Raw genomic sequence first — 23,120 nt, 5'->3', positions numbered from 1 at the left:
TCAATTATTCATTTTTTGATAATTTTGGGGACAGAAAACCTTTCAATAAACAGTTCTTAAGTTGTATCTGAAATTGAAATGGTCAACAGAGGTAAAAAATCATATTATCATAAAATACCAAAAACTTAATCTCTAACCAAGTTTCTTTTCATGATCTTTATTAAAACTTATTTCTTTATTATTTTCCTGTTGCCTCTTCCTCCTGAAAGATATTTTTCTTGACGCCTCATGGAAGTGTTGAGGTAATAGCAAATTATTTTTTATATATACTACCTTTCAAAGAGTTACATAAAATGAATTAAAAGCAAATGCCATTCTTTGTAACATGAGATATAAAGAAGGAAATGTTAAGAGTTCACCTACAGGTATGGTGTACTGATTCAGAGATTTATGAACCATCACAACCTCACACACCCACTCATGCTACAGTCCAGCCATTCTTAGATGTCATAGTTAATTCCTGTAGAGATTATGCTGGATTTAACCAACTGTTACACAAACTTTAAATTGAAGAATACAGTGAATTGGTAGCTTAATCTCCTTGTAGATACTCCCTTAGAATTTTATTAGCCCTTCTTTTTTCTTTGCTTCTTTTATACCATCACTTTTGGAATGTTATTTTATTTGCTACCAATATTCATGCTCTGTGTTTGTGATATTCTCTTCATTCTTTTAATTTATAAATCTGTTCACTCATTCATTCACTCATTTATTCAACAAACTTAATGGACACTTGCAATGTATCAGGCAGTCTGCTAGGCAGGGGAATATAATATTAAGTTATAATCCTTACCTTCTTCAAGGTGCTTCCAGTCTACTCAGCATCCTGTACACTAATAATTATTTGGGTTGATTTTCTGTTGTTCTTCCTACATCACTGAGCAATATTTCAATTTAGAGACTCTGATTATTATGCAATTTATTACTGTGATTTTTGAATTTAACAGTATCTCCAAATAGCCAAATTTGTTAACTACTACATTGTTTTAAGTTGCCTGAATGTCCACTTACACTTTCCCCCTTGCTAATAGAATTTCAGTTTTGTTCAGATGTTTTCGGCTTTCATGTGACTGGAATGAAGGTCACGCCCATCTCAAGCTCAAGGGTAAATCCAAGTTGATCTAAGTCCATGGTCTTCAAAGTGTGGTTTGCAGACCTTTAAAGGTCTCCAGGACTCTTTCAGAGGACCTAAAGGGTCAAAACTATTTTGATGGTAATACTAAGAAGTTACAGTATTTGTACTTTTTGAATTTGTTGACATTTGATGATGATACAAAAGACATAGAGGATAAAACTGCTGGGACCTTAGCACAAATATAAGCAGTGACACTAAACTGTATTTATAATCATTGAATTATTCACTGCCAAGCACTTGCAGTATAAAATAATGCCTGTTTCACTTAAGAGTGGAATTGATGAAGCAGTAAAAATTAATGTTATTAAATTTCTAACCTTGAATACACACCCTTTTTATATTCTTTGTGATGAAATAGCACTTCTGCTGCAGAGCAAAGTATGATGTTTGTACTCCAGGAAAACCACTTGGACAAAAGTTGCAAGCTGAACTAGTCACATTTTTCATAAGTAACATTTTTTACTTGAAAGAACTGTTGGCAAGCAAACTATGGTTATTCAGACATAGATATTTGGCAAATATTTTCTCAAAAATGTCGTGTAGAAGAAGACAACCAACAATATTTGTTGACAATGATAAAATTAGAGCTTTTAAAAATTAGAATTTGGAAAACCTGTATCTGTTATTGCAAACTTGACAACTTAAAGACTTTTCTCATAAAGTTGGAGGTGGGTGGTATTAATTGATGTGAGTTTTTGATATTGTGTAATGAAATGTGTCAAGATTTAGAAGATTTGTACAACTCAGTGAACCAGTATTTTCCAAATCATCAATGCATGATATTAAAAAATTATGCAAGTGTAAAAGATCCATTCCAAATATAAGATACACAAAGTGATATTTAAGAGTATCAATTTACTTGATTTGTGATATGTTTTCTAAATCAGTGGATGTTTGAAAACACTTGTTTCTAAAATTTCAGTAAAATCAGTATCACTTAAAAATTTAAATACCAGTTAATGAATAATTGATTTTAGTAGTGTCTTTTCATTTAAATACTCAAGAAACCCTGTTAATAAACAGTAAACTGTTTCTAAGAAACCATAATTGGCTTGCATTTTAACCATTCATTCCTCAACAGCCAGGAAAGAATTTTTTTGTTGATGTTACATTTGTTAAACTTATGGGCAACAAGTGAGGAATAGTTTAAAAAATTTGAAAGAAGAGGAAAACCAAGGGAGGGATACAGTATTAAATCACCTCTTCATAGTTATCTATCAGGAATCAATATTTGCTACTTCCCTGAAATTAACTCATTTCAGTAGTTTGATACATGTACACATACACACATAGACATATACACTAAAATATTATTGGCATAATGGGTTAGGAAGACAGTTTATAGTATAGGAAAATAAGCATTTTGAAAATTAAATATTTTGTAATGCATTATGATTAAACTTCTTTTGGAGAAAGAAATTTAGTAAAGTGGCAACGGGAATATTTTAAGAAGTATTCTGTAGACAGCCAGGAGACCAGTGTTGGGGGTTTATATGTGCTACTAATTTACTTTGTACAAACAAAAATATTTTTAGTCATTCTCTTTGGTTCTTTTGAAAATCTGCTTGCTTTTGTTCATGTCTTTTAAGTCTACCCTTTATTTGTTTAAGCTTAAAAATACTTTAAACATTATTAGGTCTGTATTCTGTGTCCACTCATTCCAATAGTAATATTTTCTGTGAGTCTGATTATACTATTTTTTCCATTGGCTCTGACTCATGATGCCTTGTTTTCTTTATGTTTAGAGATGTTTGACTTTCATTTGCTCATTTTCCCTTTATTTGCAGAAGATCTTTGAAGCCTTAGTTTAAAAAGAGTTCCTCTAAAAAGGATTTATATTTGTGTCTTTCAGATATCTGGGTGCACTACTGGTCTGAGACCACTTTTTTTCCCTTAATTCAAATAGATTTCCTTCATGTGATGGTTAATGTAGTAACCAACAGCTCTCTTTTGTCTTATTCCATCAGAGAAGTTAAAACAGTCTCAGAGAAAAAACTTGCTTGACCTAGCTTGGGCAAGATCCCAACAACCAAGCCAAGCAACTATGGCCAAGGATTGGGGTAATACGTTTCAGGACTCAAGATTGATCAATCAGTGGTTATGAGATGGCTGGTAGCTTCTAAGGGAGCAACATGTATAAAATGATGGGTGAACAAACAAATAAATAGATTTCTGCTACATATGCTCTCTTTCCTATTATGTCCCCAAATTTGTACTACTTGGCTAACAATGGCCTAACACACACTATTTTATTGTTCTAGTAGTTTTAGAAACTGAAACTTGTGACTTAAACATTCTGAAAAACCTAGAAAGATGAAATTGAGCAGCTTACTAAACTTCTTTGGGCTTCTGCATCTGCATCTTGACAGTGAAAGTGTTAGAACCAATGATCTCTAAAGACCCCAGTATGAAAGCATTATTATTTTAGGAGTTACATAGTCACTAATCAATGAATAAGAATTCACTCAACAGCCGTGCATTTAATAGACGTTTGTGAATTCCCACTATGTACAATACATTACGCTAGGTATGATGAGAATGATTTTAATCAATTCTTTGTCAGGAAATTAATCTTTTCCCTTGAAATCTTGCTTATACTTCTAAAATGCGTACTAAGTTTTATTAATATTGTAGCAAAGGCAAACTTTAGTACAATTCTGATTTTTAAATATTCTTAAATTTTAAATTAGTACTGTAATGTTTTTCTATACAGACATTATGCAATATTGAATTTTGAGGAAGAATCAACAGAAATGATGAAGGAAACTGTGATATTGTTAGACTTTGGAATCACAAAACATTAAATAATTGTGTTTACATAGTAAAGAATTTGTTTTTATGCCATGTAAGATCCTATAAGATTCCAGTGGGACTAACCTCACTCAAAAGCAGTTTACAATTTTTACATTTAGTAAAGAGTTTGACAAACTTTTCAGTTTTATATCCATATCTGATTACTCTTGTCAGATATGCTGTGACTACTGGAATCATTTAAAAAAAAAAAAGAAGCAACTAGGCCTAGAACCCAGCGCTTGCCTGTTAATTACTGTTATCTGGCAAGATTTATGTAACTTTCTTAGTCATAAGGTTAATGAACTTTGATGTAGAACTGGGTGACTTGGCAAACTTCCTGTAAAGATGTAATAATACTTGGACTGTTAAGTGTGAATAAAGGCCTGAATGAATGTAAATTTACCATATTCACCTACACTAAACAACCTCTTATTCACCATATTTTTGAATATGAAGGTATGTAGAGAGGAGAACAAATTTTATATAATAGTTTGTTAGCATGATTTATAACTTTTAAATATTTAAATATATGGTATTTGTTCCATACTGTACCATTAGTACATAGATGTTAGGGACGAGCCCCTTGGCCTTATTTTCTGCTGTGTTCTCTCCACTTTCTGCTGTAGTCCTTCATGGTTGCTTCCTGTTCCCCAGCATGCCCAGCTCCTTTTGTATACTGGAGTCTCTGCCCTTGTTGTTTCCCCTTCCTGGAATGCCTTTTCTCTTTTGCTGCCTGGTAGAATCTCTCCCATGCTTCACAACTCAATTCAAATGTTTCTTCTCTTGGGAGCCTACCTGATCAGTTGATCTTTTCCTCTTCTGTGATCCCACAGACACTTTTTTTTTTTTTTTTTTTTTTTTTTTTATTTCAGGCTCCTTTCATTATATTAAGTTCCAGGAGCTGTTATTTATTTATTTATTTATTTATTTTTGACACTTTTAATTATATAGATTATATCACTCAAAACAGTGAGATTTTGAAAACAAGCTCTGATTATGTTATTCCCATTTACTTTATGATAAAGTCCAAAATTCTTAGTGAGACTTGTGAGGCCCCCACCCCATTAAACTCCACATACTTAATTCTTCAGCCACATCTCCCACTCTGATGAGACTAGTCTGCCTTAGAATCTCCTCCCCAACTATTTGCACATGTTGTTCTCTTTTGCCTTGGACATGATTTTCTACCCTTTTGGTGACTCTCTACTCACCTCTTAAGTTTTAGCTAAAATTTTACTTTCTTAGAGAGACTTTCCACGACCCTTAGATTAGGTTAGTTCTCCATGATTTAAGCACCCAAAGCACTCTATACACTAAAATGGTGTATCTGATGCTGTTTTTTCTATTAGGTTTCATGAGTATGCTTGCCTTGTTCACAGTTATATTTCTGTTAATCAAGCATGTGTCAGGTACTTCAAAGGCATTTGCTAAATATTTTTTTTGGTAGAATGAATGCAAGGATAAATTCAAGCCTTCATTTTGAGAGAAACCTTCTCACTTACCTCACTCTTTCTGTGTCTATGTAATGCCAGACATGGAGTGGGCACTCAATGATATCATTATATTTCATTTTCATAAACATGTTTTCTTTATTTATAACTTATTTGCAATGGAATGCTCAGAATTTTTCAGGTAAAGTTATTCCAATTATATCCTTTTAAGTACTTGAATATTTTCTATAAATACCTTGTTGAATATTCAGAAATTTTTTCAGACCTCCTGGTGAATTCTTCTCAAACACGTTTGTTATTTCCTCCTACTGTGCCTGATCTACAAAATTTGGAGACTTCTCCCCATCTAGGCCTCTATTTAGCTCCTTTCTCTCCTTAAGGTGATCTCATCCAGTCTTGTTGGCTGATGACTCACAGACTTGATGTGTATGTACTGGAAATTCCAGACTGATATGACCTAATTATCTTCTTGACATCTTTATTGGAATGGCTATTAAGTATCTTAAACCTGACATGCCCTAAACAGAGTTTAAGTATTTTTTATTTCTTGACAATAACACATTCTTATTCTCTTAGAAAGAAATGGATGATCTTTGGTCACAGTAAACAGTAACAGCAGATCAGATGTTATACCCATCCCAGTGGATCAGTGACAGCTTCCTACTAGGACTTACACCTTTAAAAGCCAGCCAAGCAGCAACAGCCTAACTTCAATGACCATACTCTGGGCTATAGGTCAGTCAATCCCTAAATGCTCCCACTTGTGATATTCCACCATTTCCTGAACTACTTGCTCTTGGAAACCCCAAATGATAGTGGTTTGTTTTCTTCAGAGGCTTCACCTGGAAACAAAGCTCTTTTTTGCTTAATACACACAAGAGTCCGATTTTGCTTTCACTTGCTTAATGGAGGCCTCTTCATTTTACACCCTTCAATCATGATACTTTCCCAGTTTTCTTCATCCCATTATGGCATCATCATCTTTGATTCTTCTCTTTAGCTTGCATAGCACATCTTACATATCAGTAACTTCTGGCAACTGTACCTTCAAAATTTGTTCTGAATCTATCCAGTAGAGCATAATGGTTAAGTGTATGAATTAAAGCCAGACTACCAGCTTTTCTACTTACTACACAAGTCACTTAAGCTTTTTGTACTTTAACATCATGACAGTACCTACTTCATATGATTAGTGGGAGGATGAAATAAACCAAGGCACACAAAGTACAGAGAACAGTGCCTGGCACATAATAAATGTCATATACACATTAACTATTATCATTGTGATTACCACACTCATCCAAGCTACTATTATCTCTGCAATAACCTCTTAATTAGTGTACCTGCTTCTACCATTGTCTGGCCAAAATCCAATTTCCTCGTGGTAGCCAGAATGATCTATTTAGAAAATCAACTTTATTAAAGTATAATTTACATACAAAAATGTATCCATTTTCAGCATACATTTCTGCAAATTTTGAAAACTTATACACCCATGTAGCTATAATCACAGTCAAGTATAGAACATTTCCATTATGTCAAATAGTTCCCTAGTATCCCCTTTTAGTCAGTTCTCCTTTCCCAACCCCAGCCCTGGGCAGCCACTAATCTAATTTCTGCCAGTGTATTAGTTTATACTTACTAGAATTTCATAAATGGAATTGTACATTATGTTTTTTGGTGTTTTGTTTGTTTTGTTTTTGGTGTCTGGTTCCTTTCAGTCAGCATGTTTTTGAGATTCATCCATATTGTTGCATATTGTTCACTACTATTTATTGTTGAATAGAATTTCACTGAATGAATAAACTACAATTTGCTTATTCATTTACCAGTAGAAGAACATTTATTTTTTCCTCCTATTTTTGGTTATTATGCATAAGACTACAATAAACATTTGTGTAAACTCTGAGTGGAAAATAAAAAATTGTTTAAAGTTTTTGACTTTTATTAATAACACATTTTAAAAAATTAATTAATTAATTATTATTTTTTTAAAATTTATGGCTGTGTTGGGTCTTCGTTTCTGTGCGAGGGCTTTCTCTAGTTGCGGCAAGTGGGGGCCACTCTTCATCGCGGTGTGCGGGCCTCTCACTATCGCGGCCTCTCTTGTTGCGGAGCACAGGCTCCAGACATGCAGGCTCAGTAATTGTGGCACACAGGCCCAGTTGCTCCGCGGCATGTGGGATCTTCCCAGACCAGGGCTCGAACTCGTGTCCCCTGCATTGGCAGGCAGATTCTCAACCACTGCGCCACCAGGGAAGGCCTAATAACACATTTTTAACAAGTCTTTTAGTACACATGTGCACATATTCTTTTGGGGCATATAATTAGGGGTGGAATTTCTGGGTCATTGGGTATACATATGTTCAACTAGAGTAGATAATGCTCAAGGGTTTTTTGAAGTTTATCTCCCATATTTGATGAAAGATATGAATCTACATATCCAAGAAGATCAAACCTTAAATAGAATAAATTCAGAGATTTATGCTGAGAAACATACAAGAAATTTTTCAATAAGATTAAGAGCTGATTTCTCATCAGAAACCACAGAAGCCAGAAGGCAGTGGGATGATTTAATCAACATGATGAAAGAAGAAAACCTGCTGATTAAGAATTCTACATAGCAGCAGTCCCCAACCTTTTTGGCACCAGGGGCTGGTTTTGTGGAAGACAAGTTTTCCACAGACAGTGGGAGGGGATGGTTCAGGCGGTAATGTGAGCAATGGTTCAGGCTGTAATGCGAGTGAGGGGGAGTGGCAGATGAAGCTTTGCTTGCTCGCCTCCTGCTGTGCAGCCCAGTTCCTAACAGGACAAGGACCAGTACCAGTCCACAGCCCAGGGGTTGGGGACCCCTGATATATAGGGCAAAAGTATCCTGAGGAAGTAGAAACAACCCAAATGTCCATCAACTGATGAATAGATAAACAAAATGTGATTTAGCCACACAATGGAATATTATTCAGCCATAAAAAGTAATGCAGTACTGTTATATGCTATAATATAAGTGAACCTTAAAATCACTATGCCAAGTTAAAGAAGCTAGACACAAAGGCTACGTATTTTATGATTCCATTTATATGAAATGTCTAGCATAAGTAAATCCATGGTGACAGAAAGTAGCCTAGTCATTACCAGGATGGTAGGTGAGGGGAGAAGAAATAGGAAGTGATTACTTAATGGGTATAGGATTTCTTTCTGGGGTGATGAAATGTTCTAGTGTTAGATAATGATGATGGTTGCATAACATTGTGAATGTACTAAAAGACACTGAAGTGGATTAGTTGCATTCTACATTATAACAAATCAATTGAAAAGAATATGTCTTCAGTGGTAGGATTTTTAAGACCATGGCACCTGGAGTTAACTCTAGCAACAAAGTTTTTCTAATCTCAAATATTACCACATGGCTGCCTACTTAATGTATAGTTAAGGCTTTACACTTTAAAATATTTAAACTGGTAAATTTATATTATGTGAATTTTAACTCAATTTTAAAAATTAATGATAGCATTCAATTATAAATTAAAGAATAAAATAAATATTTCTGAGTCCATGTGATATGAATAAAAATAGGGGGAAAGGAGAAAGGATAAATCTTATTTAAAGCATTGCAATTAATAAATATAGAAAGAATGAAAAAATGGAAATCACCATTAGAACATCATGGTAATATTATTGCAGGCAAGCCTGTCTTTTCACGTGCTTATTTACCACCTGTATATCTTCTTTGGTGATCTATTTCTGAATAGATCTGTTCAGATTCTATTGCTCACTTTTTACTGAGTTGTTTATATTTTTAATGTTGAGTTACAAGTTCTTTATTGAATATGTTAAAATATTTTTTCCCCAGGGTGTCTTCTGCAGAGCAAAATTTTTCATTTTTTTAAAGTCGATTATCAAATTTTTTTAATAGATCATGCTTTTGGTTCATATCTAAAAACTCATCTCCAAACCAAAAGCATACAGATTTTCTAATTGCTTTTCTTCTAGAAATTTTATAGTTTTATGTTTTATATTTAGATCTATGATCCATCTTTGAGAATTTTTGTGTAAGGTCTTAGATATGTACGACAAATATTATTACTTTTTTTGCCTCTGGACGTCCAATTTTTTCAGCATTATTTGTTGAATCGGTACTTTCTCCTTTAAATTGCCTTTGCATTTTTTATCAAACATCAGTTGACTATATTTGTGTAGGTCTATTTCTGGACTCTTTATTCTGTTACACTTAATCTATGTGTCTACCTTTCTGCCAATACCACACACTCCTTTGATTACTGTAGTTTTATTGATTGATTGGTTGACAGTGGATCAATTCCTTTTCTCCCTCTAGCTTTATTGAGGTATGATTGGCAAACAGAGTTGTAAGATATTCATTAATTCCTTTAAAAAATCTAAAATCTAAATATATTGTATATATAAATTTAAATTGTGTAATTTAATATATATATGTTGCTTAGATATATTTATATTATTGTAACCTGATTGCCATTGTTGCAATAATTAGCACCTCTATCATGTTATATAATTATTCTTCGTCTTTAGTAGTTGGAATAATTAAATTCTAACCTCTTAGCAAGTTTGATGATTATAATACAATATTCACTATACTGCGTATTAGATCTCTGGGGTTTATTTACTACTTGTTGTAAGTTTGTACCCTTAACATCTGTCCTGTCCCCCTAACCCCCATCCCCTAATAACCACAATTTTATTCTCTGTTTTTACAGTTTTGGCTTGTTGAAATTCCACATATAAGTGATATCATACAGTACTTGTCATTCTCTGATTTATCTCACTTAGCATAATATTCTTATGGTCCATCCATGTTGTTACAAATGACAAGATAGTTCTATTTTTAGTTTTGTGAGGAACTTCCCTTTTCTCCACAACCTTGCCAACAGTTATTATTTGTATACTTTTTGCTGATAGTCATTCTGACAGGTGTGAGGTGATATCTCATAGTGGTTTTGATTTGCATTTTTCCAATGATTAGCAGTGTTGGTTATCCTTTCATGTGCCTGTTGACCACTTGTATATCTTCTTTGGAAAACTTGTCTATTCAGGTTTTATGCCCATTTTTAAATTGGATTGTTTGTTTTTTTGATATTGAGGTGTAGAGCTGTTTATATATTTTGGTTATTAACTCATTGGTCATATCACTTGCAAATATTTTCTCTCATTCAGTAGGTTGTCTTTTCATTTGGTCAGGAGTTTCTTTTGCTGTGCAAAAGCTTTTAAGCTTAGTTAGGTCCCATTTGTTTGCTTTTGCTTTTGTTGCTTTTTTTAGGAGACAGATCTAAAAATAAATAATTGCTGCAATTTTTTTCAAAGAGTGGTCTGCCCCTATTCTCTTCTAGGAGTTTCATGGTTTCAGGCTTTCTTACATTTAGATCTTTAATCCATTTTGAGTTTATTTTTGGATATGATGTTCTAATCTCATTCTTTTACAGGTAGCTATCCAGTTTTCCCAGCATCACTTATTGAAGAGATCATCTTTTCTCCACTGTATACTCTTGCCTCCTTTGTCATAGATTAATTGACCATAAGTGTGTGGGTTTATTTTTGGGCTCTCTATTATGTTCCATTGATCTATGTGTCAATACCATTCTGTTTTGATTACTGTAGCTTTGTAGTATAGTCGGAAGTAAGGGAGCATGATACCTCCAGCTTTGTTCTCTTTTCTCAAGATTTCTTTGACATTTCAGGGTCTTTTATGGTTCCATATAAATTTTAGGATTATTTGTTCTAGTTCCGTGACAAATATCATGGGTATTTTGATAGGGGTTGCATTAAACCTGTAGATGCTTTGAGTAGTATGGACATTTTAACAGTGCTAATACTTCCAATCCATGAACACAGGATATCATCTTCAATTTCCTTCATCAGTGTTTAATAGTTTTCAGAGTATTAGTCTTTTACCTCCTTGATTAAATTTACTTCTAAATATTCTATTCTTTTTAAAAAAATTTTATTAAAGTATAGTTGACTTACAGTGTTGTGTTTCTATTCTTCTTGATGCAATTTTAAATGGGATTTTTTTTTGCTTTCTTTTTCTAAGGATAATTTTCTTTATTTCTTCTTCAGATGTTTCATTCTTAGTGTATAGAAATGCAACTGATTTCTATATGTTGATTTTGTATCCTGCAACTTGACTGAAATTTTTGATTAGTGCGAACAGTTTTTGGTTGAGTCTTTGGGATTTTCTATGTACAGAATCATATCATCTGCAAATAACAACAGTTTTACTTCTTTCTTCCTGATTTTGGTACATTTTATTTCTTTCTTTTGTTAAATTGCTCTAGCTAAGACTTCCAGTAAAATATTGAATAGGAGTGGGCATCCTTGTTTTGTTCTTGATCTTAGAGGAAAAGCTTCCCATTTTTCTCCATTAAGTATAAATATTAGGTGTAGGTTTATTATTATGGCCTTATTATTTTGAGGCCTTATTATATTGAGGTATGTTCCTTCTATACTCAGTCTGCCGAGGGTTTTTATCATGAAAGAATGTTGTATTTTGTCAAGTGCTTTTTCTGCATCTATGGAGATAATCATGTGATTTTTATCTTTCATTTTACCAATGTGATATATTACATTTATTGATTAATGTGTGTTAAACCATCCTTGCATACCAGGGATAAATCTCACTTTGTCATGATTTATAATCCTTTTTATGTGTTCTTGAATTGGGTTTGCTAATATTTTGGGAATTTTTGCAATCTATATTAATCAGGGATATTGGTCTGTAGTTTTCATTTCTTGTGGTGTCCTTATCTGTCTTTGGTATCAGCATAATGCTGGCCTCATAGAGTGAGTTTGGAAGTATTCCCTCTTCCTCAATTTCTTGGAAGAGTTTGAGAAGGATTGGTGTTAATTCTTCTTTGAATGTTTGGAAGAATTAATCAGTGAAGCCATCTGGTCCTGGAGTTTTCTGTGTTGGGAGGTTGATTACTGATTTAATCTCTTTACTAATTATCATTCTGTTCAAATTTTCTATTTCTTCCTGATTCAGTCTTGGCAGGTTATGTGCTTTTAGAATTTTATCTAATTTGTTGGCATATAATTGTTCATAATAGTCTCTTTGAGCCTATGAATTTCTATAGTATCAGTTTTCATGTTTTCTTTTTCATTTCTAATTTTATATGTGTTTTCTCTCTCTTTTTTTCTCAGTCTAGCTAAAGGTTTGTCGATTTTGTTTATCTTTTTGAAAAACAAGCTCTTGGTTTTATTAATCCTTTCTATTGTTTTACTGGTCTCTATTTCATTTATTTCCATTCTGATCTTTATGACTTCCTTTTTTTCTGCTAATGTTGGGCTTAATTTGTTCTTCTTTTTCTTGTTCCTTGAAGTGTAAAGTTAGGTTGTTTATTTGAGATCTTTCTAATTCTTAATATTATATGTATTTATTGCTATAAACTTTCCTTTCAGAATTGCTTTTGCTGCATCTCATAATTTTGATATGTTTTATTTCCATTTTCATTTGTTTTGAGATAATTTTTTTAATTCTCTATTGATTTCTTCTTTTACCCATTGGTTGTTCAGAAGGGTATTGTTTAGTTTCCACATATTTGTGGGTTTTCCAGCTTTCCTCTTGTTGATAACTTCTAGTGTCATACCATTGTGGTCAGAAAATATAGTTGGTATGATTTCAGTCTTCTTAAATTTGCAAAGATTTGTTTTGTGTTCTATCACATGTTCTATCTTGACAATGTTCTGTGTGCACTCAAGGAGAATGTATCAATATATTCTACTGCTGTTGGGCGGAATGTTCTATATATGTCTGTTAAGTCCATTTGTTCTGGAGTATGGTTCAATTTCAATGTTTCTTTGTTCATTTTCTGTTTGGATGGTCTATTCATTGCTGACAGTGGGGTTTTGAAGTGTCCTACTATTGTATTGTCCTATTATTGTATTGTTGTCTCTTTCTCCCTTTAGATCTGTTAGTATTTTCTTAATATATTTTAGTACTCTGATGTTGGGTGCATGTATATTTATAATTCTTGTATTTCATGATGTTTTGACCCTTTTATTATTGTATAATGACCTTCTTTGTTCCTTATTACCATTTTTGGCTTGAAGTCTATTTTGTCTGATATAATTTTGGCTATACTCACCTTCTTTTTGTTTGCACTTTTAAAGATATCCTCTTTAATCTCTTCACTTTAAGCCTATATGTATCTTTAGAGCTGAAATGAGTCTCTTGGAGGCAGCATATAGTTGGTCTTATTTTTTTATTCATCCAGCCACTCTGTGCCTTTTGATTGGTGAATTCAATCCACTTATATTTAGAGTGATTATTGATATGTAAGGACTTACTACTGTGATTATGTTGCGTGCTTCTCATTTTGCAAAATTGTGATATATCATGATGATTTAAAATATGTATGTTTTGTGAAAGAATTCCCCTCATCTAGTTAATTAACACATCCATTACCTCATATACTTATCTTTTTGTGTGTGAGAAATTTATGTTGTACACTCTTAGCAAATTCCAATTACACAACGCAGTGTTATTTATTATATTTATCATGTTATACATTAGATCCTCAGACCCTATTCATTTTATAGCTGAAAATTTGTACCCTTCTACCTGCCTTTCCATATTTACCCCACTTCCCACCCCCCCACCAGCTCCTGGCAACCACTTTTCTACTCTCTGTTTCTATGACTTTGACATTTAAAAATTTAGATTCCACATATAAGTAATACCATGCAGTATTTGTCTTTCTCTGTCTGGCTTATTTCACTTAGCATAATGCCCTCAAGGTCCATCAGTGTTGTCACAAATGACAGCATTTCGTCCTTTCTCATGACTGAATAATATCCATTGTATATACCTTCCACATCTTCTTTATCCATTCATCTGTTGACACACACGTTGTTTATATATCTTGGTTATTATGAATAATGCTGCAGTGAACATGGCGGTGCATATATCTTTTGAGTTAATGTTTTCATTTCCTTTGGATAAATACCCAGAAGTGGAATTGCTGGATCATATGACAATTCTATATTTAATTTTTTGAGGAAACTCCATACTGGTTCCATAGTGTCTGCACCACCCTCAACAGTTCACAAGGGCTCCCTTTTATCCATATCACTGCCAACACTTCTTATCCCTTGTCTTTTTGATGATAGCATTCTAACAGGTATGGGATGTTATCTTATTTTGGTTTTGATTTGCATTTCCCTGGTAGTTAGTGATGTTGAGCACTTTTTCACGTACCTGTTGGTCATTCGTATGTCTTCTTTTGAGAATGTCTATTCAGTTCCTCTGCTCATTTTTAAATTGAATTTTTTCTATTGAACTATATGACTTATTTATATATTTTGGATGTTAACCCCTTATCAAATATATGATTTACAAATATTTTCTCCCACTCAGTAGTTTGACCTTTCATTTTGCTGATGGTTTCCTTTGCTCTGCAGAGACTTTTTGGTTTGACATAGTTCCACTTGTTTATTTTTGCTTTTGCTGCCTTTGCTTTTGGTGTCAAATCCAAAACATCATTACAAAGACCAATATTAAAGAGCTTACTTCCTATATTTTCTTCTGGTTTTATAGTTTCAGGTCTTAATTTAAGTCTTTAATTTATTTTGTATTGATTTTTATGTATGGTGAAAGATAGTCATCCAGTTTCATTCTTTTGCATGTGGCTGTCCAGTTTTCCCAACACCATTATAGAAGAGACTATCCTCTCCCCATTTTATATTCTTGGCCTCTTTGTCATAAATTAATTGAACATATATACATATACATGGGTTTATTTGGGGTCCTTCTATTCATTGATTTGATCTATGTGTCTGTTTTTATGCCAATGCCAAACTGTTTTGATTACTATAGCTTTGAATATAGTTTGAAATCAGAAAGTGTGATGTCTCCAGATTTGTTCTTCTTTCTCAAGATTGCTTTGGTTATTTTGGTTATTTGGTTTTTGTGGTTCATACAAATTTTAGAACTTTCCCCCCCTATTTCTGGTTAAAAAAATGCCACTGGAATTTTGATAGGGATTGTACTGAATTGCTTTGGGTAGTATGAACATTTTAACTATATTAATTCTTCCTGTCCATTAGCATGGAATACTTTTCCATTTATTTGTGTCTTCTTCAATTTCATCAATGTCTTATAGTTTTCAGTCTACTGTTGTTTTATATTGTAGTAAGTCTTGAAATCAGACAATGTGAGTCCTCCAACTTTCTTATTTTTCAGAAAAAAAAAAATTTGGTTACTCCAGTTACTTGCAATTTCCACATAAGTTTTAGGATTGTCTTCTCACTTTCTACCAAAAAACCTGGTGAGATTTTGTCAAACTTACTGGTAATTTTTGGGAAAATTATCATCTTAGCAATATTGAGTCTTCCGGCATAAATATGATTTATTGCTCCATTTATTTAGGTCTTCTCTAACTTCTCATAGCATGTTTTGTAGTTTGCAGTGTACAAGTTTTTTTTACAATTGTTATATTATTTCTATATTTCATATTTTGGTATTGTTATAAATGGCATTTTAAAAGTTTTTCAATTTTTTTGCTAGTGTATAGAAGTATGATTGATATTTTTGAAAATTGTTATTGTATAATGCAACTTGCTAAAATCACATATTAGTTTTATAGCTGTTTTATAGAAGAGGTTGGATTTTCCACATAGATGATCATGTCATTTGCAAACAAGGAGAGTTTTACTTATTTTCTAGTCTCAATGACTTTTATTTCTTTTCTCAGGTTATTGCGCTACTAGAATCTCCAGAGGAATATTGAATAGAAGAGGGAAGGTTGATTTGAATTGCCAAATCAGCATTACTATAAGTGAAAATCCATACTGATGTTTTTATAAACCTTCCAGATGATTTTAATATTTACACAGTATGGAGATATATTAACATACACAAAATTTCATTACTGTTGATATCTACTAATCTGCTTCACTATCTCCTCATGCACTTGGTTTCAGTTCCTTGGATATGCCAAGTTCATTACCATATTAGAAATAGGGGTAATGTTTGATATAGGGAACCACAGGATGAGCAGGAATCACGCTGTTTCTTGCTTTTGTTTCTCTCATCATGTTAGCATCCATCTTCCAGACTGACTTTCTCCACAAGTCAAGAACCTTGGCTGCTGACAGTTCTAGGCTCATGTCTTTCCAGCTTCACCACCTGAGAAAAAAGAGCTTATTATCACCTACCTCAGCTTAAACAAGCATGGCAAGGGACTCTGGTTGCATTGGCTTAAGCCATGTGCTCACCCTCTGAACCAATCCGTGTGGCCAGGGTGTTAGGACTTTGTGACTGGCATGTCCAGTGTTAGGTGCCATGGCAAGGGAGGAAAGGTCCTAAATCACTCATTTAGGCTACATGTTAGAGTAGGGAATGAGGCAAGGGGAGCAATGGTGCTCCATAAGGAAAGTGAGTGATAACAACATAGCCAGGTGTTAAATCACTGGGAGCTTAGGCATTTCCTTGGTTTATGTCTTATACGGTTCTCAAGAGGTTCTTTCATGATGTTTCATGTATGAGATGTTAATACTTATTATTTTGAGGATATGAAGTAGAATAAGCTCAAAAGAAGCATTATACTGCTCAACACTCAGTCATGTCCATCCCTGCCAGGCCTTTCTTGTCAGCTTAACACACCTTCCTTGGTTGAGTGTACTGGCACTGCTGGACCTCTGCTGATGGTCTCTCTTTTAGCATCTTTTATAGGTTTCCCTACCTCATGGAGGGCTAAGAACTTTGCTCCCACACAAGGAACATTTGAAATGTTAGATTCTGGAGGATATGCACACAATAGCACTTAATAAATATTTGTTATATTGAATTGAACCTGAAGAAATGAATTTACTAATGGGAAGTAGATAATGTAGGAGGGGAAGAGGGAGTCCAAGGTAAGCCATAGGGGAGCTTTGCACAGGCAGGTAAGCTTGAACACAGTGATCTAAAAATCACTTCAAGTAAATAGCTGCTTTACACCTGCATGAACCTGCAAGAGATTTTCTATGACAGCAACCAGGTGAAGAGTTTATTAGCATCTCCCCTTCACTGGGCCACATTCTGTTGCCAAGAATGCTGATGCTACCCTCTACTTGAACTGTAGTAAACAACAATTTACCACTCACATTTTAGGAATGTGAATGTTACAACAACAAAATACTCATTGACAGACATTAATCACTTTCTGAGCCAAGAAAGTAAAAACTACACAGAAACAATAGAACCCAAATGACAGATGGGACTGAGGGGTGGTCACGACCTCATTGAGACACCTGTGATCATGCTGTAGACAGGCTTTCCTAATTAATTTCTCAAAGTAAACTAAAGCAAGCACATATAACCTTTGTATTCCCAGTGCCTAACAGTACATTGGCAGAGTTAAAAGCTGATTTGGTAATGAAGGCTTTCTTCTTACCATCTGATCGTAATTAAATGACTAATTTGTCTTTCCCTCAACACCAGATTATAAATTCTGTGAGGGCAGGGATCACATTTGACTTTTTTACCCTCATTGCTCAAGACCCAGTGCACATAAGTAGATGCTTATTATTGACATGAAAATGAAATGATAGGAAATCAGGAGAGAATGGAAGAATGATTGAGCTTCTACTGTGTGCCAGGAATTTTGATAGGTGCTTATGCATTACAGTAGGTACCTCACTTTTATTCCCCATGACAACTCTGGGAGATATAAATTAATATCATAATTTTACAGTTAAAACTGGGAAGGACAACTTAGAGTGTTGAGTATCAACTATTTGCTGGGCCCACTCTAGGAAATTTACATATATTATCCATATGTAGATCTTCAAAATACCCTAGAGTAAGTGTTTTTCTCCATACCTTACAAATTTACAGAAAAAAACTGGCATGTAGTTAATAAAAATGATGCTAAGATTTAGATCCATATCTTCTGATTACAAATTGAATACAAATAATTAAATGTTCACTGAATGAATTAAGGGATCAGTGGTTCATATTAATTAATTTATTGATTCATAGATATTTATTTGCCCATAAAACTCTTACGAAAAGCAACTTTGCCAGTAGCACTTATTGTAAACAAAAATAATTTCAAGATCATTTTTCACCTGAAAAATCAAAATTTGTGCTTGAAAATCTCTTCTAAAATTTACTTCATCCTCTACTTACAGCTTGTATCACATTTAAATTATCTCTGGCATAATTATTAAATCATAATCCAAGAAAATTCTTCATAAGATCTTTAAGTAATACACTCAAGTATTTAAGAAGTCTCATTTTTATATATATCTTGTTGAAAACTCATTTTATCTTCTTTTTTAATGGAAAATGCAATAAAAAGATTTTTAATATCTTATCCCTTATTTTACTGAAGAGAATCCTGCCTTTATGTTCAGTGTTATTCTGTAAATAAATCTGGACTTTTAAAGACTAATTTTAATAGCAACAATACTATTTGTAACATACTTTTTCTTTTCTTGGCCTTAGGAAAATATTCTCATAATTTAACTATGAAATTACATACCCTTTCATTTCCCAGATCCACACCCTAAAGCCTTCCTTATTTTTTATTTATCTCACCAGTTAGCCTCCTTTAGTGACATTTACTGACAGCTCATTCCTTTTCCTACTTTTCTGTTATAAGTTCTTACTTTTCAGTGGAGGTCACTGTTTTGAAAGCTGTGGCCACAAATGCTTATATGGTCCTTTGGATGAGCTAAATCAAAAGGGCAATGAAAGGGACACATTTTGCAACCAGATGGCTCTGTAATCCACAATTAATTTTCTAATTTCTGCATGAAAATTAAAAAGATATAGTTTGATTACAGAATGTATTTCATATATATATGCAAGCACTTAAAACCTTTCTAATTATATATGCAAGGTCTAAACCAATCTCAAGAATTAATGTCAGATTCAGAGCAGAATCTTAAAATATTGCTAATCCATTTTAAAATGTAAATGAATTAGTCATTTGGAGAATGCAAATTAAAATGGCAATGTACCACTACATACCCATTAAAATAACTCAGTGAAACAGACAATTTTCTAGGAAAATACAAATTATCACAATAGAATCAGTCATAGGAAACCTGAATAGACCAAGAATTAACTTTTACTCAGTCAATAAGAAAAAGATACTCCACTTGAGAAAATGAGTTAATGACATACTTTTTTGTCAGGTTGACGAAAATTTTAAAAGGACAGTAATATCTACTTTTGGTGATAGTTTAGGGAGGCAAATACTGTCATATACAGTTGATAATAAAAAGAGTTGCTAATACTTTCTTGTGAATAAATTGCCAATGTTAATCAAAAAAGGGAAAATGGTTTTTTTTGGTCTCTGAAAATTTTCTTTTAGAACTTCTTCCTAACCAACTAAAGATGTAAATTAAGATTTTGCTATAGGCGTGTTAATCATAAAGAACATTATTTTAAAAGAGTGAAAAATTGGAAAGATTCTAGATTTCCTTGTATAAATTTTATTACATGAATATATGATCATTAAAAATGAACTGATATTTCAGTATGTTAATGATAGAGTGTTGAATTTAAAAGCTCTTTTTATACTCTAAAAGAATCAACAAAATACAACTACACACAACAATATATAGGGTTCTCACAAAGATATTTCACTAAAAGAAGTCAATCACAAAAAAATATGTATTATATTATTCCACCTATATAAAGTACATAAACAGGTAAAAACAATTTATGCTGTTAGAAATCAAGATAATGTTTAACTTTTGGGGAGATAATGACTGGAGGAGAACAGAAAGGGGTCCCTGGGGATGATAGTAATGTTCTTTTCTGAATATTCCTCCTGATTGCATGGGTGTGTTTGTGAAAATTCTTCTAGCAAATGACAGAAGCCAAGGTTTTCATGTACTAAGCTCTAAAGAGGAGCCAGAAAAGACATAAATAAGATATTATGTAACATAAATACTTTAAATAACCCTCCTTGGCCTGATTCTAAATCCTCATACAAAAGGACATTGATAAAATGACCAGTTCATTCTTCCCTTATCTCTTCATTCATTCAACAGTTAATTATTGAGAATTTCCTGTGTGCCAAGTCCGCTTCTAGTTAATGAAGTGAGGAAAACCATTAGGTCACTGCTCTCATGGAATTTATATTCCAGCCGGGAAGATAAACAATAAACATTGTAACATTCCATTGAAAATTAATATGTATCACTTAGTGTTAAAAGCTATACAGAGATTAATCCTTTGTCAGTTGCTTCATTTGCAAATATTTTCTCCCATTTTGAGGGTTGTCTTTTCATCTTGATTATGGTTTCCTTTGCTGTGTAAAAGCTTTGCAGTTTCATTACGTCCCATTTGTTTATTTTTATTTTTATTTCCATTACTCTAGGAGGTGGGTCAGAAAGGATCTTGCTGTGATTTATGTCATAAAGTGTTCTGCCTATGTTTTCCTCTAAGAGTTTTATAGTGTCTGGCCTTACATTTAGGTCTTTAATCCATTTTGAGTTTATTTTTGTGTATGGTGTTAGGGAGTGTCCTAATTTCATTCTTTTACATGTAGCTGTCCAGTTTTCCCAGCACCACTTATTGAAGAGGCTGTCTTTTCTCCATTGTATGTTCTTGCCTCCTTTGTAAAGCAGCCCATGCAGCTCTTTATCAGAAACAAACAACCCAATCCAAAAATGGGTAGAAGATCTAAATAGACATTTCTCCAAGAAGACATACAGATGGCCAACAAATACATGAAAAGATGCTCAACATCACTAATCATTAGAGAACTGCAAATCAAAACCATAATGAGGTATCACCTCACACCAGTCAGAATGGCCATCATCAAAAAATCTAGAAACAGCAGAAGCCGGTTGGAACCTGCCATGTCTTGTAGTTGTCTGAAGATTCTTCAATCACTATATCAAGCGACACAGATGTTTCTCTTTCTTCATATGATGCAGATCAGGGATCTAAACTTATCCGAAAAGCTAGAGAGGCACCATTTGTCCCCACTGGAATGGCAGGTTTTGCAACAATCGTTGCATATTGATTATATAAATTGAAGAGCAGGGGAAATACTAAAATGTCTGTTCACCTGATCCACATGTGCATGGCAGCCCAAGGCTTTGTTGTGGGAACAATGACTCTTGGTATGGGCTATTCCATGTATCGAGAATTCTGGGCAAAACCTAGACCTTAAAAGAGGAGACGTTGTCTTGGTCTCATTGGTGGTGCTTGCTTTAGTTAGACATCTCATATTGAGGTTATATGTTTATGTTGAAAATAAATTCTTTTGGTCGAACAATAACATGGTAATTTGAATACTGGCTTCCTTTCTTGCAGGCTTGATTTGCCTGGTGACCAGGTTACTGGTGACTAGTTCACTAGCTAGGTCATCCAGGGGAGTCAGATTAGCACAAAAACATGTCATTTTTACATGCACTTGATAGTGGTACAATATTCACCTTCTTAAACTCTTCTGATGAAATTAGTTGTAAAGAGGACAACATGCCAATCCTGATAATGCTCCCAGTTTCTGCAGAATATCATATGCTTTTGATGTAATATAGGAATCCTATTTACCCCAGTTAATTTAACTCTTTCTGACTGCCTTGTGGACTGAGTACTGTTTTAAGGGCTGGTTGGCTCTTGAGGAACCCTTTCAGAACAGTGCATGGAATACAACATTATAAACCTCCTGGCAACTATATGTGTGTTTTTAAACCAAACCTAAAAAGCTGGTAAGAGAGCTGCTTTGAAGTAGTATTTATTTCAGAATCATAGTTGTAAACATGAGAATAACTTAACTGTAGATCCCCATTTAGCTCTTTTGTAATTGCAGAATTATATTTTGCTGCTGTTATATTAGAATAATTTTTGTGTCATTTTGAAATAGAAATATGAATTTTAAGTGCTAATGCAAGGGTAAATGAAAAACACTTTTTAAATGTGTGCAGTATGTTTATTTTCTCTGTAAGAATCATAAATGTTAAACTAAATAAATTGCCTATAATGGAAGTGATTTATGAGCAAGCTGGTTTGGTCAGACATTATACAAACTTTGGTATACTACAGAATGCTTTGTTGTACTTGTGAAATTCTCTTCTCTAACCTGAATTTACATTCCATGATGATAACATGGTAAATGTAGTGTTATTAAAGTAAGTGAACACATCAAAAAAAAATCTAGAAACAATAAATGCTGGAGAGGGTGTGGAGAAAAAGGAACCCTCCTGCACTGTTGGTGGGAATGTAAATTGATACAGCCACTATAGAGAACAGTATGGAGGTTCCTTAAAAAACTAAAAATAGAACTACCATATGACCCAGCACTGCCACTACTGGGCATATACCCTGAGAAAACCATAATTCAAAAAGATACATGTACCACAGTGTTCATTGCAGCACTATTTACAATAGTGCCAGGACATGGAAGCAACCTAAATGTCCATCAGCAGATGAATGGATAAAGAAGATGTGGCACATATATACAATGGAATATTACTCAGCCATAAAAAGGAACAAAACTGAGTTATATGTAGTGAGGTGGATGGACCTAGAGTATGTCATACGGAGTGAAGTAAGTCAGAAAGAGAAAAACAAATACCGTGTGCTAACGCATATATATGGAATCTAAAAAAGCAGCACTGATGAACCTAGCGGCAGGGCAGGAATAAAGACACAGATGTAGAGAATGGACTTGAGGACACTGGGCAGGGGAGGGGAAGCTGGGATGAAGTGAGAGAGTAGCACTGACATATATACACTACCAAATGTAAAATGGATGGCTAGT

At 33.6% G+C, this 23,120-nt stretch overlaps 1 pseudogene; it reads left to right on the top strand.

Annotated features, from left to right (window-relative positions):
- The first annotated feature begins 325 nt into the window (after nt 1-325).
- Nucleotides 326-21,527, top strand: LOC103000061 (HIG1 domain family member 1A, mitochondrial-like; annotated as a pseudogene).
- The last annotated feature ends 1,593 nt before the right edge of the window (nt 21,528-23,120 follow it).

Source organism: Balaenoptera acutorostrata, chromosome 1, assembly GCF_949987535.1.
Source record: "Balaenoptera acutorostrata chromosome 1, mBalAcu1.1, whole genome shotgun sequence".
Classification (NCBI taxonomy): domain Eukaryota; kingdom Metazoa; phylum Chordata; class Mammalia; order Artiodactyla; family Balaenopteridae; genus Balaenoptera; species Balaenoptera acutorostrata.
This window is presented reverse-complemented; position numbering and strand designations above follow the sequence as displayed.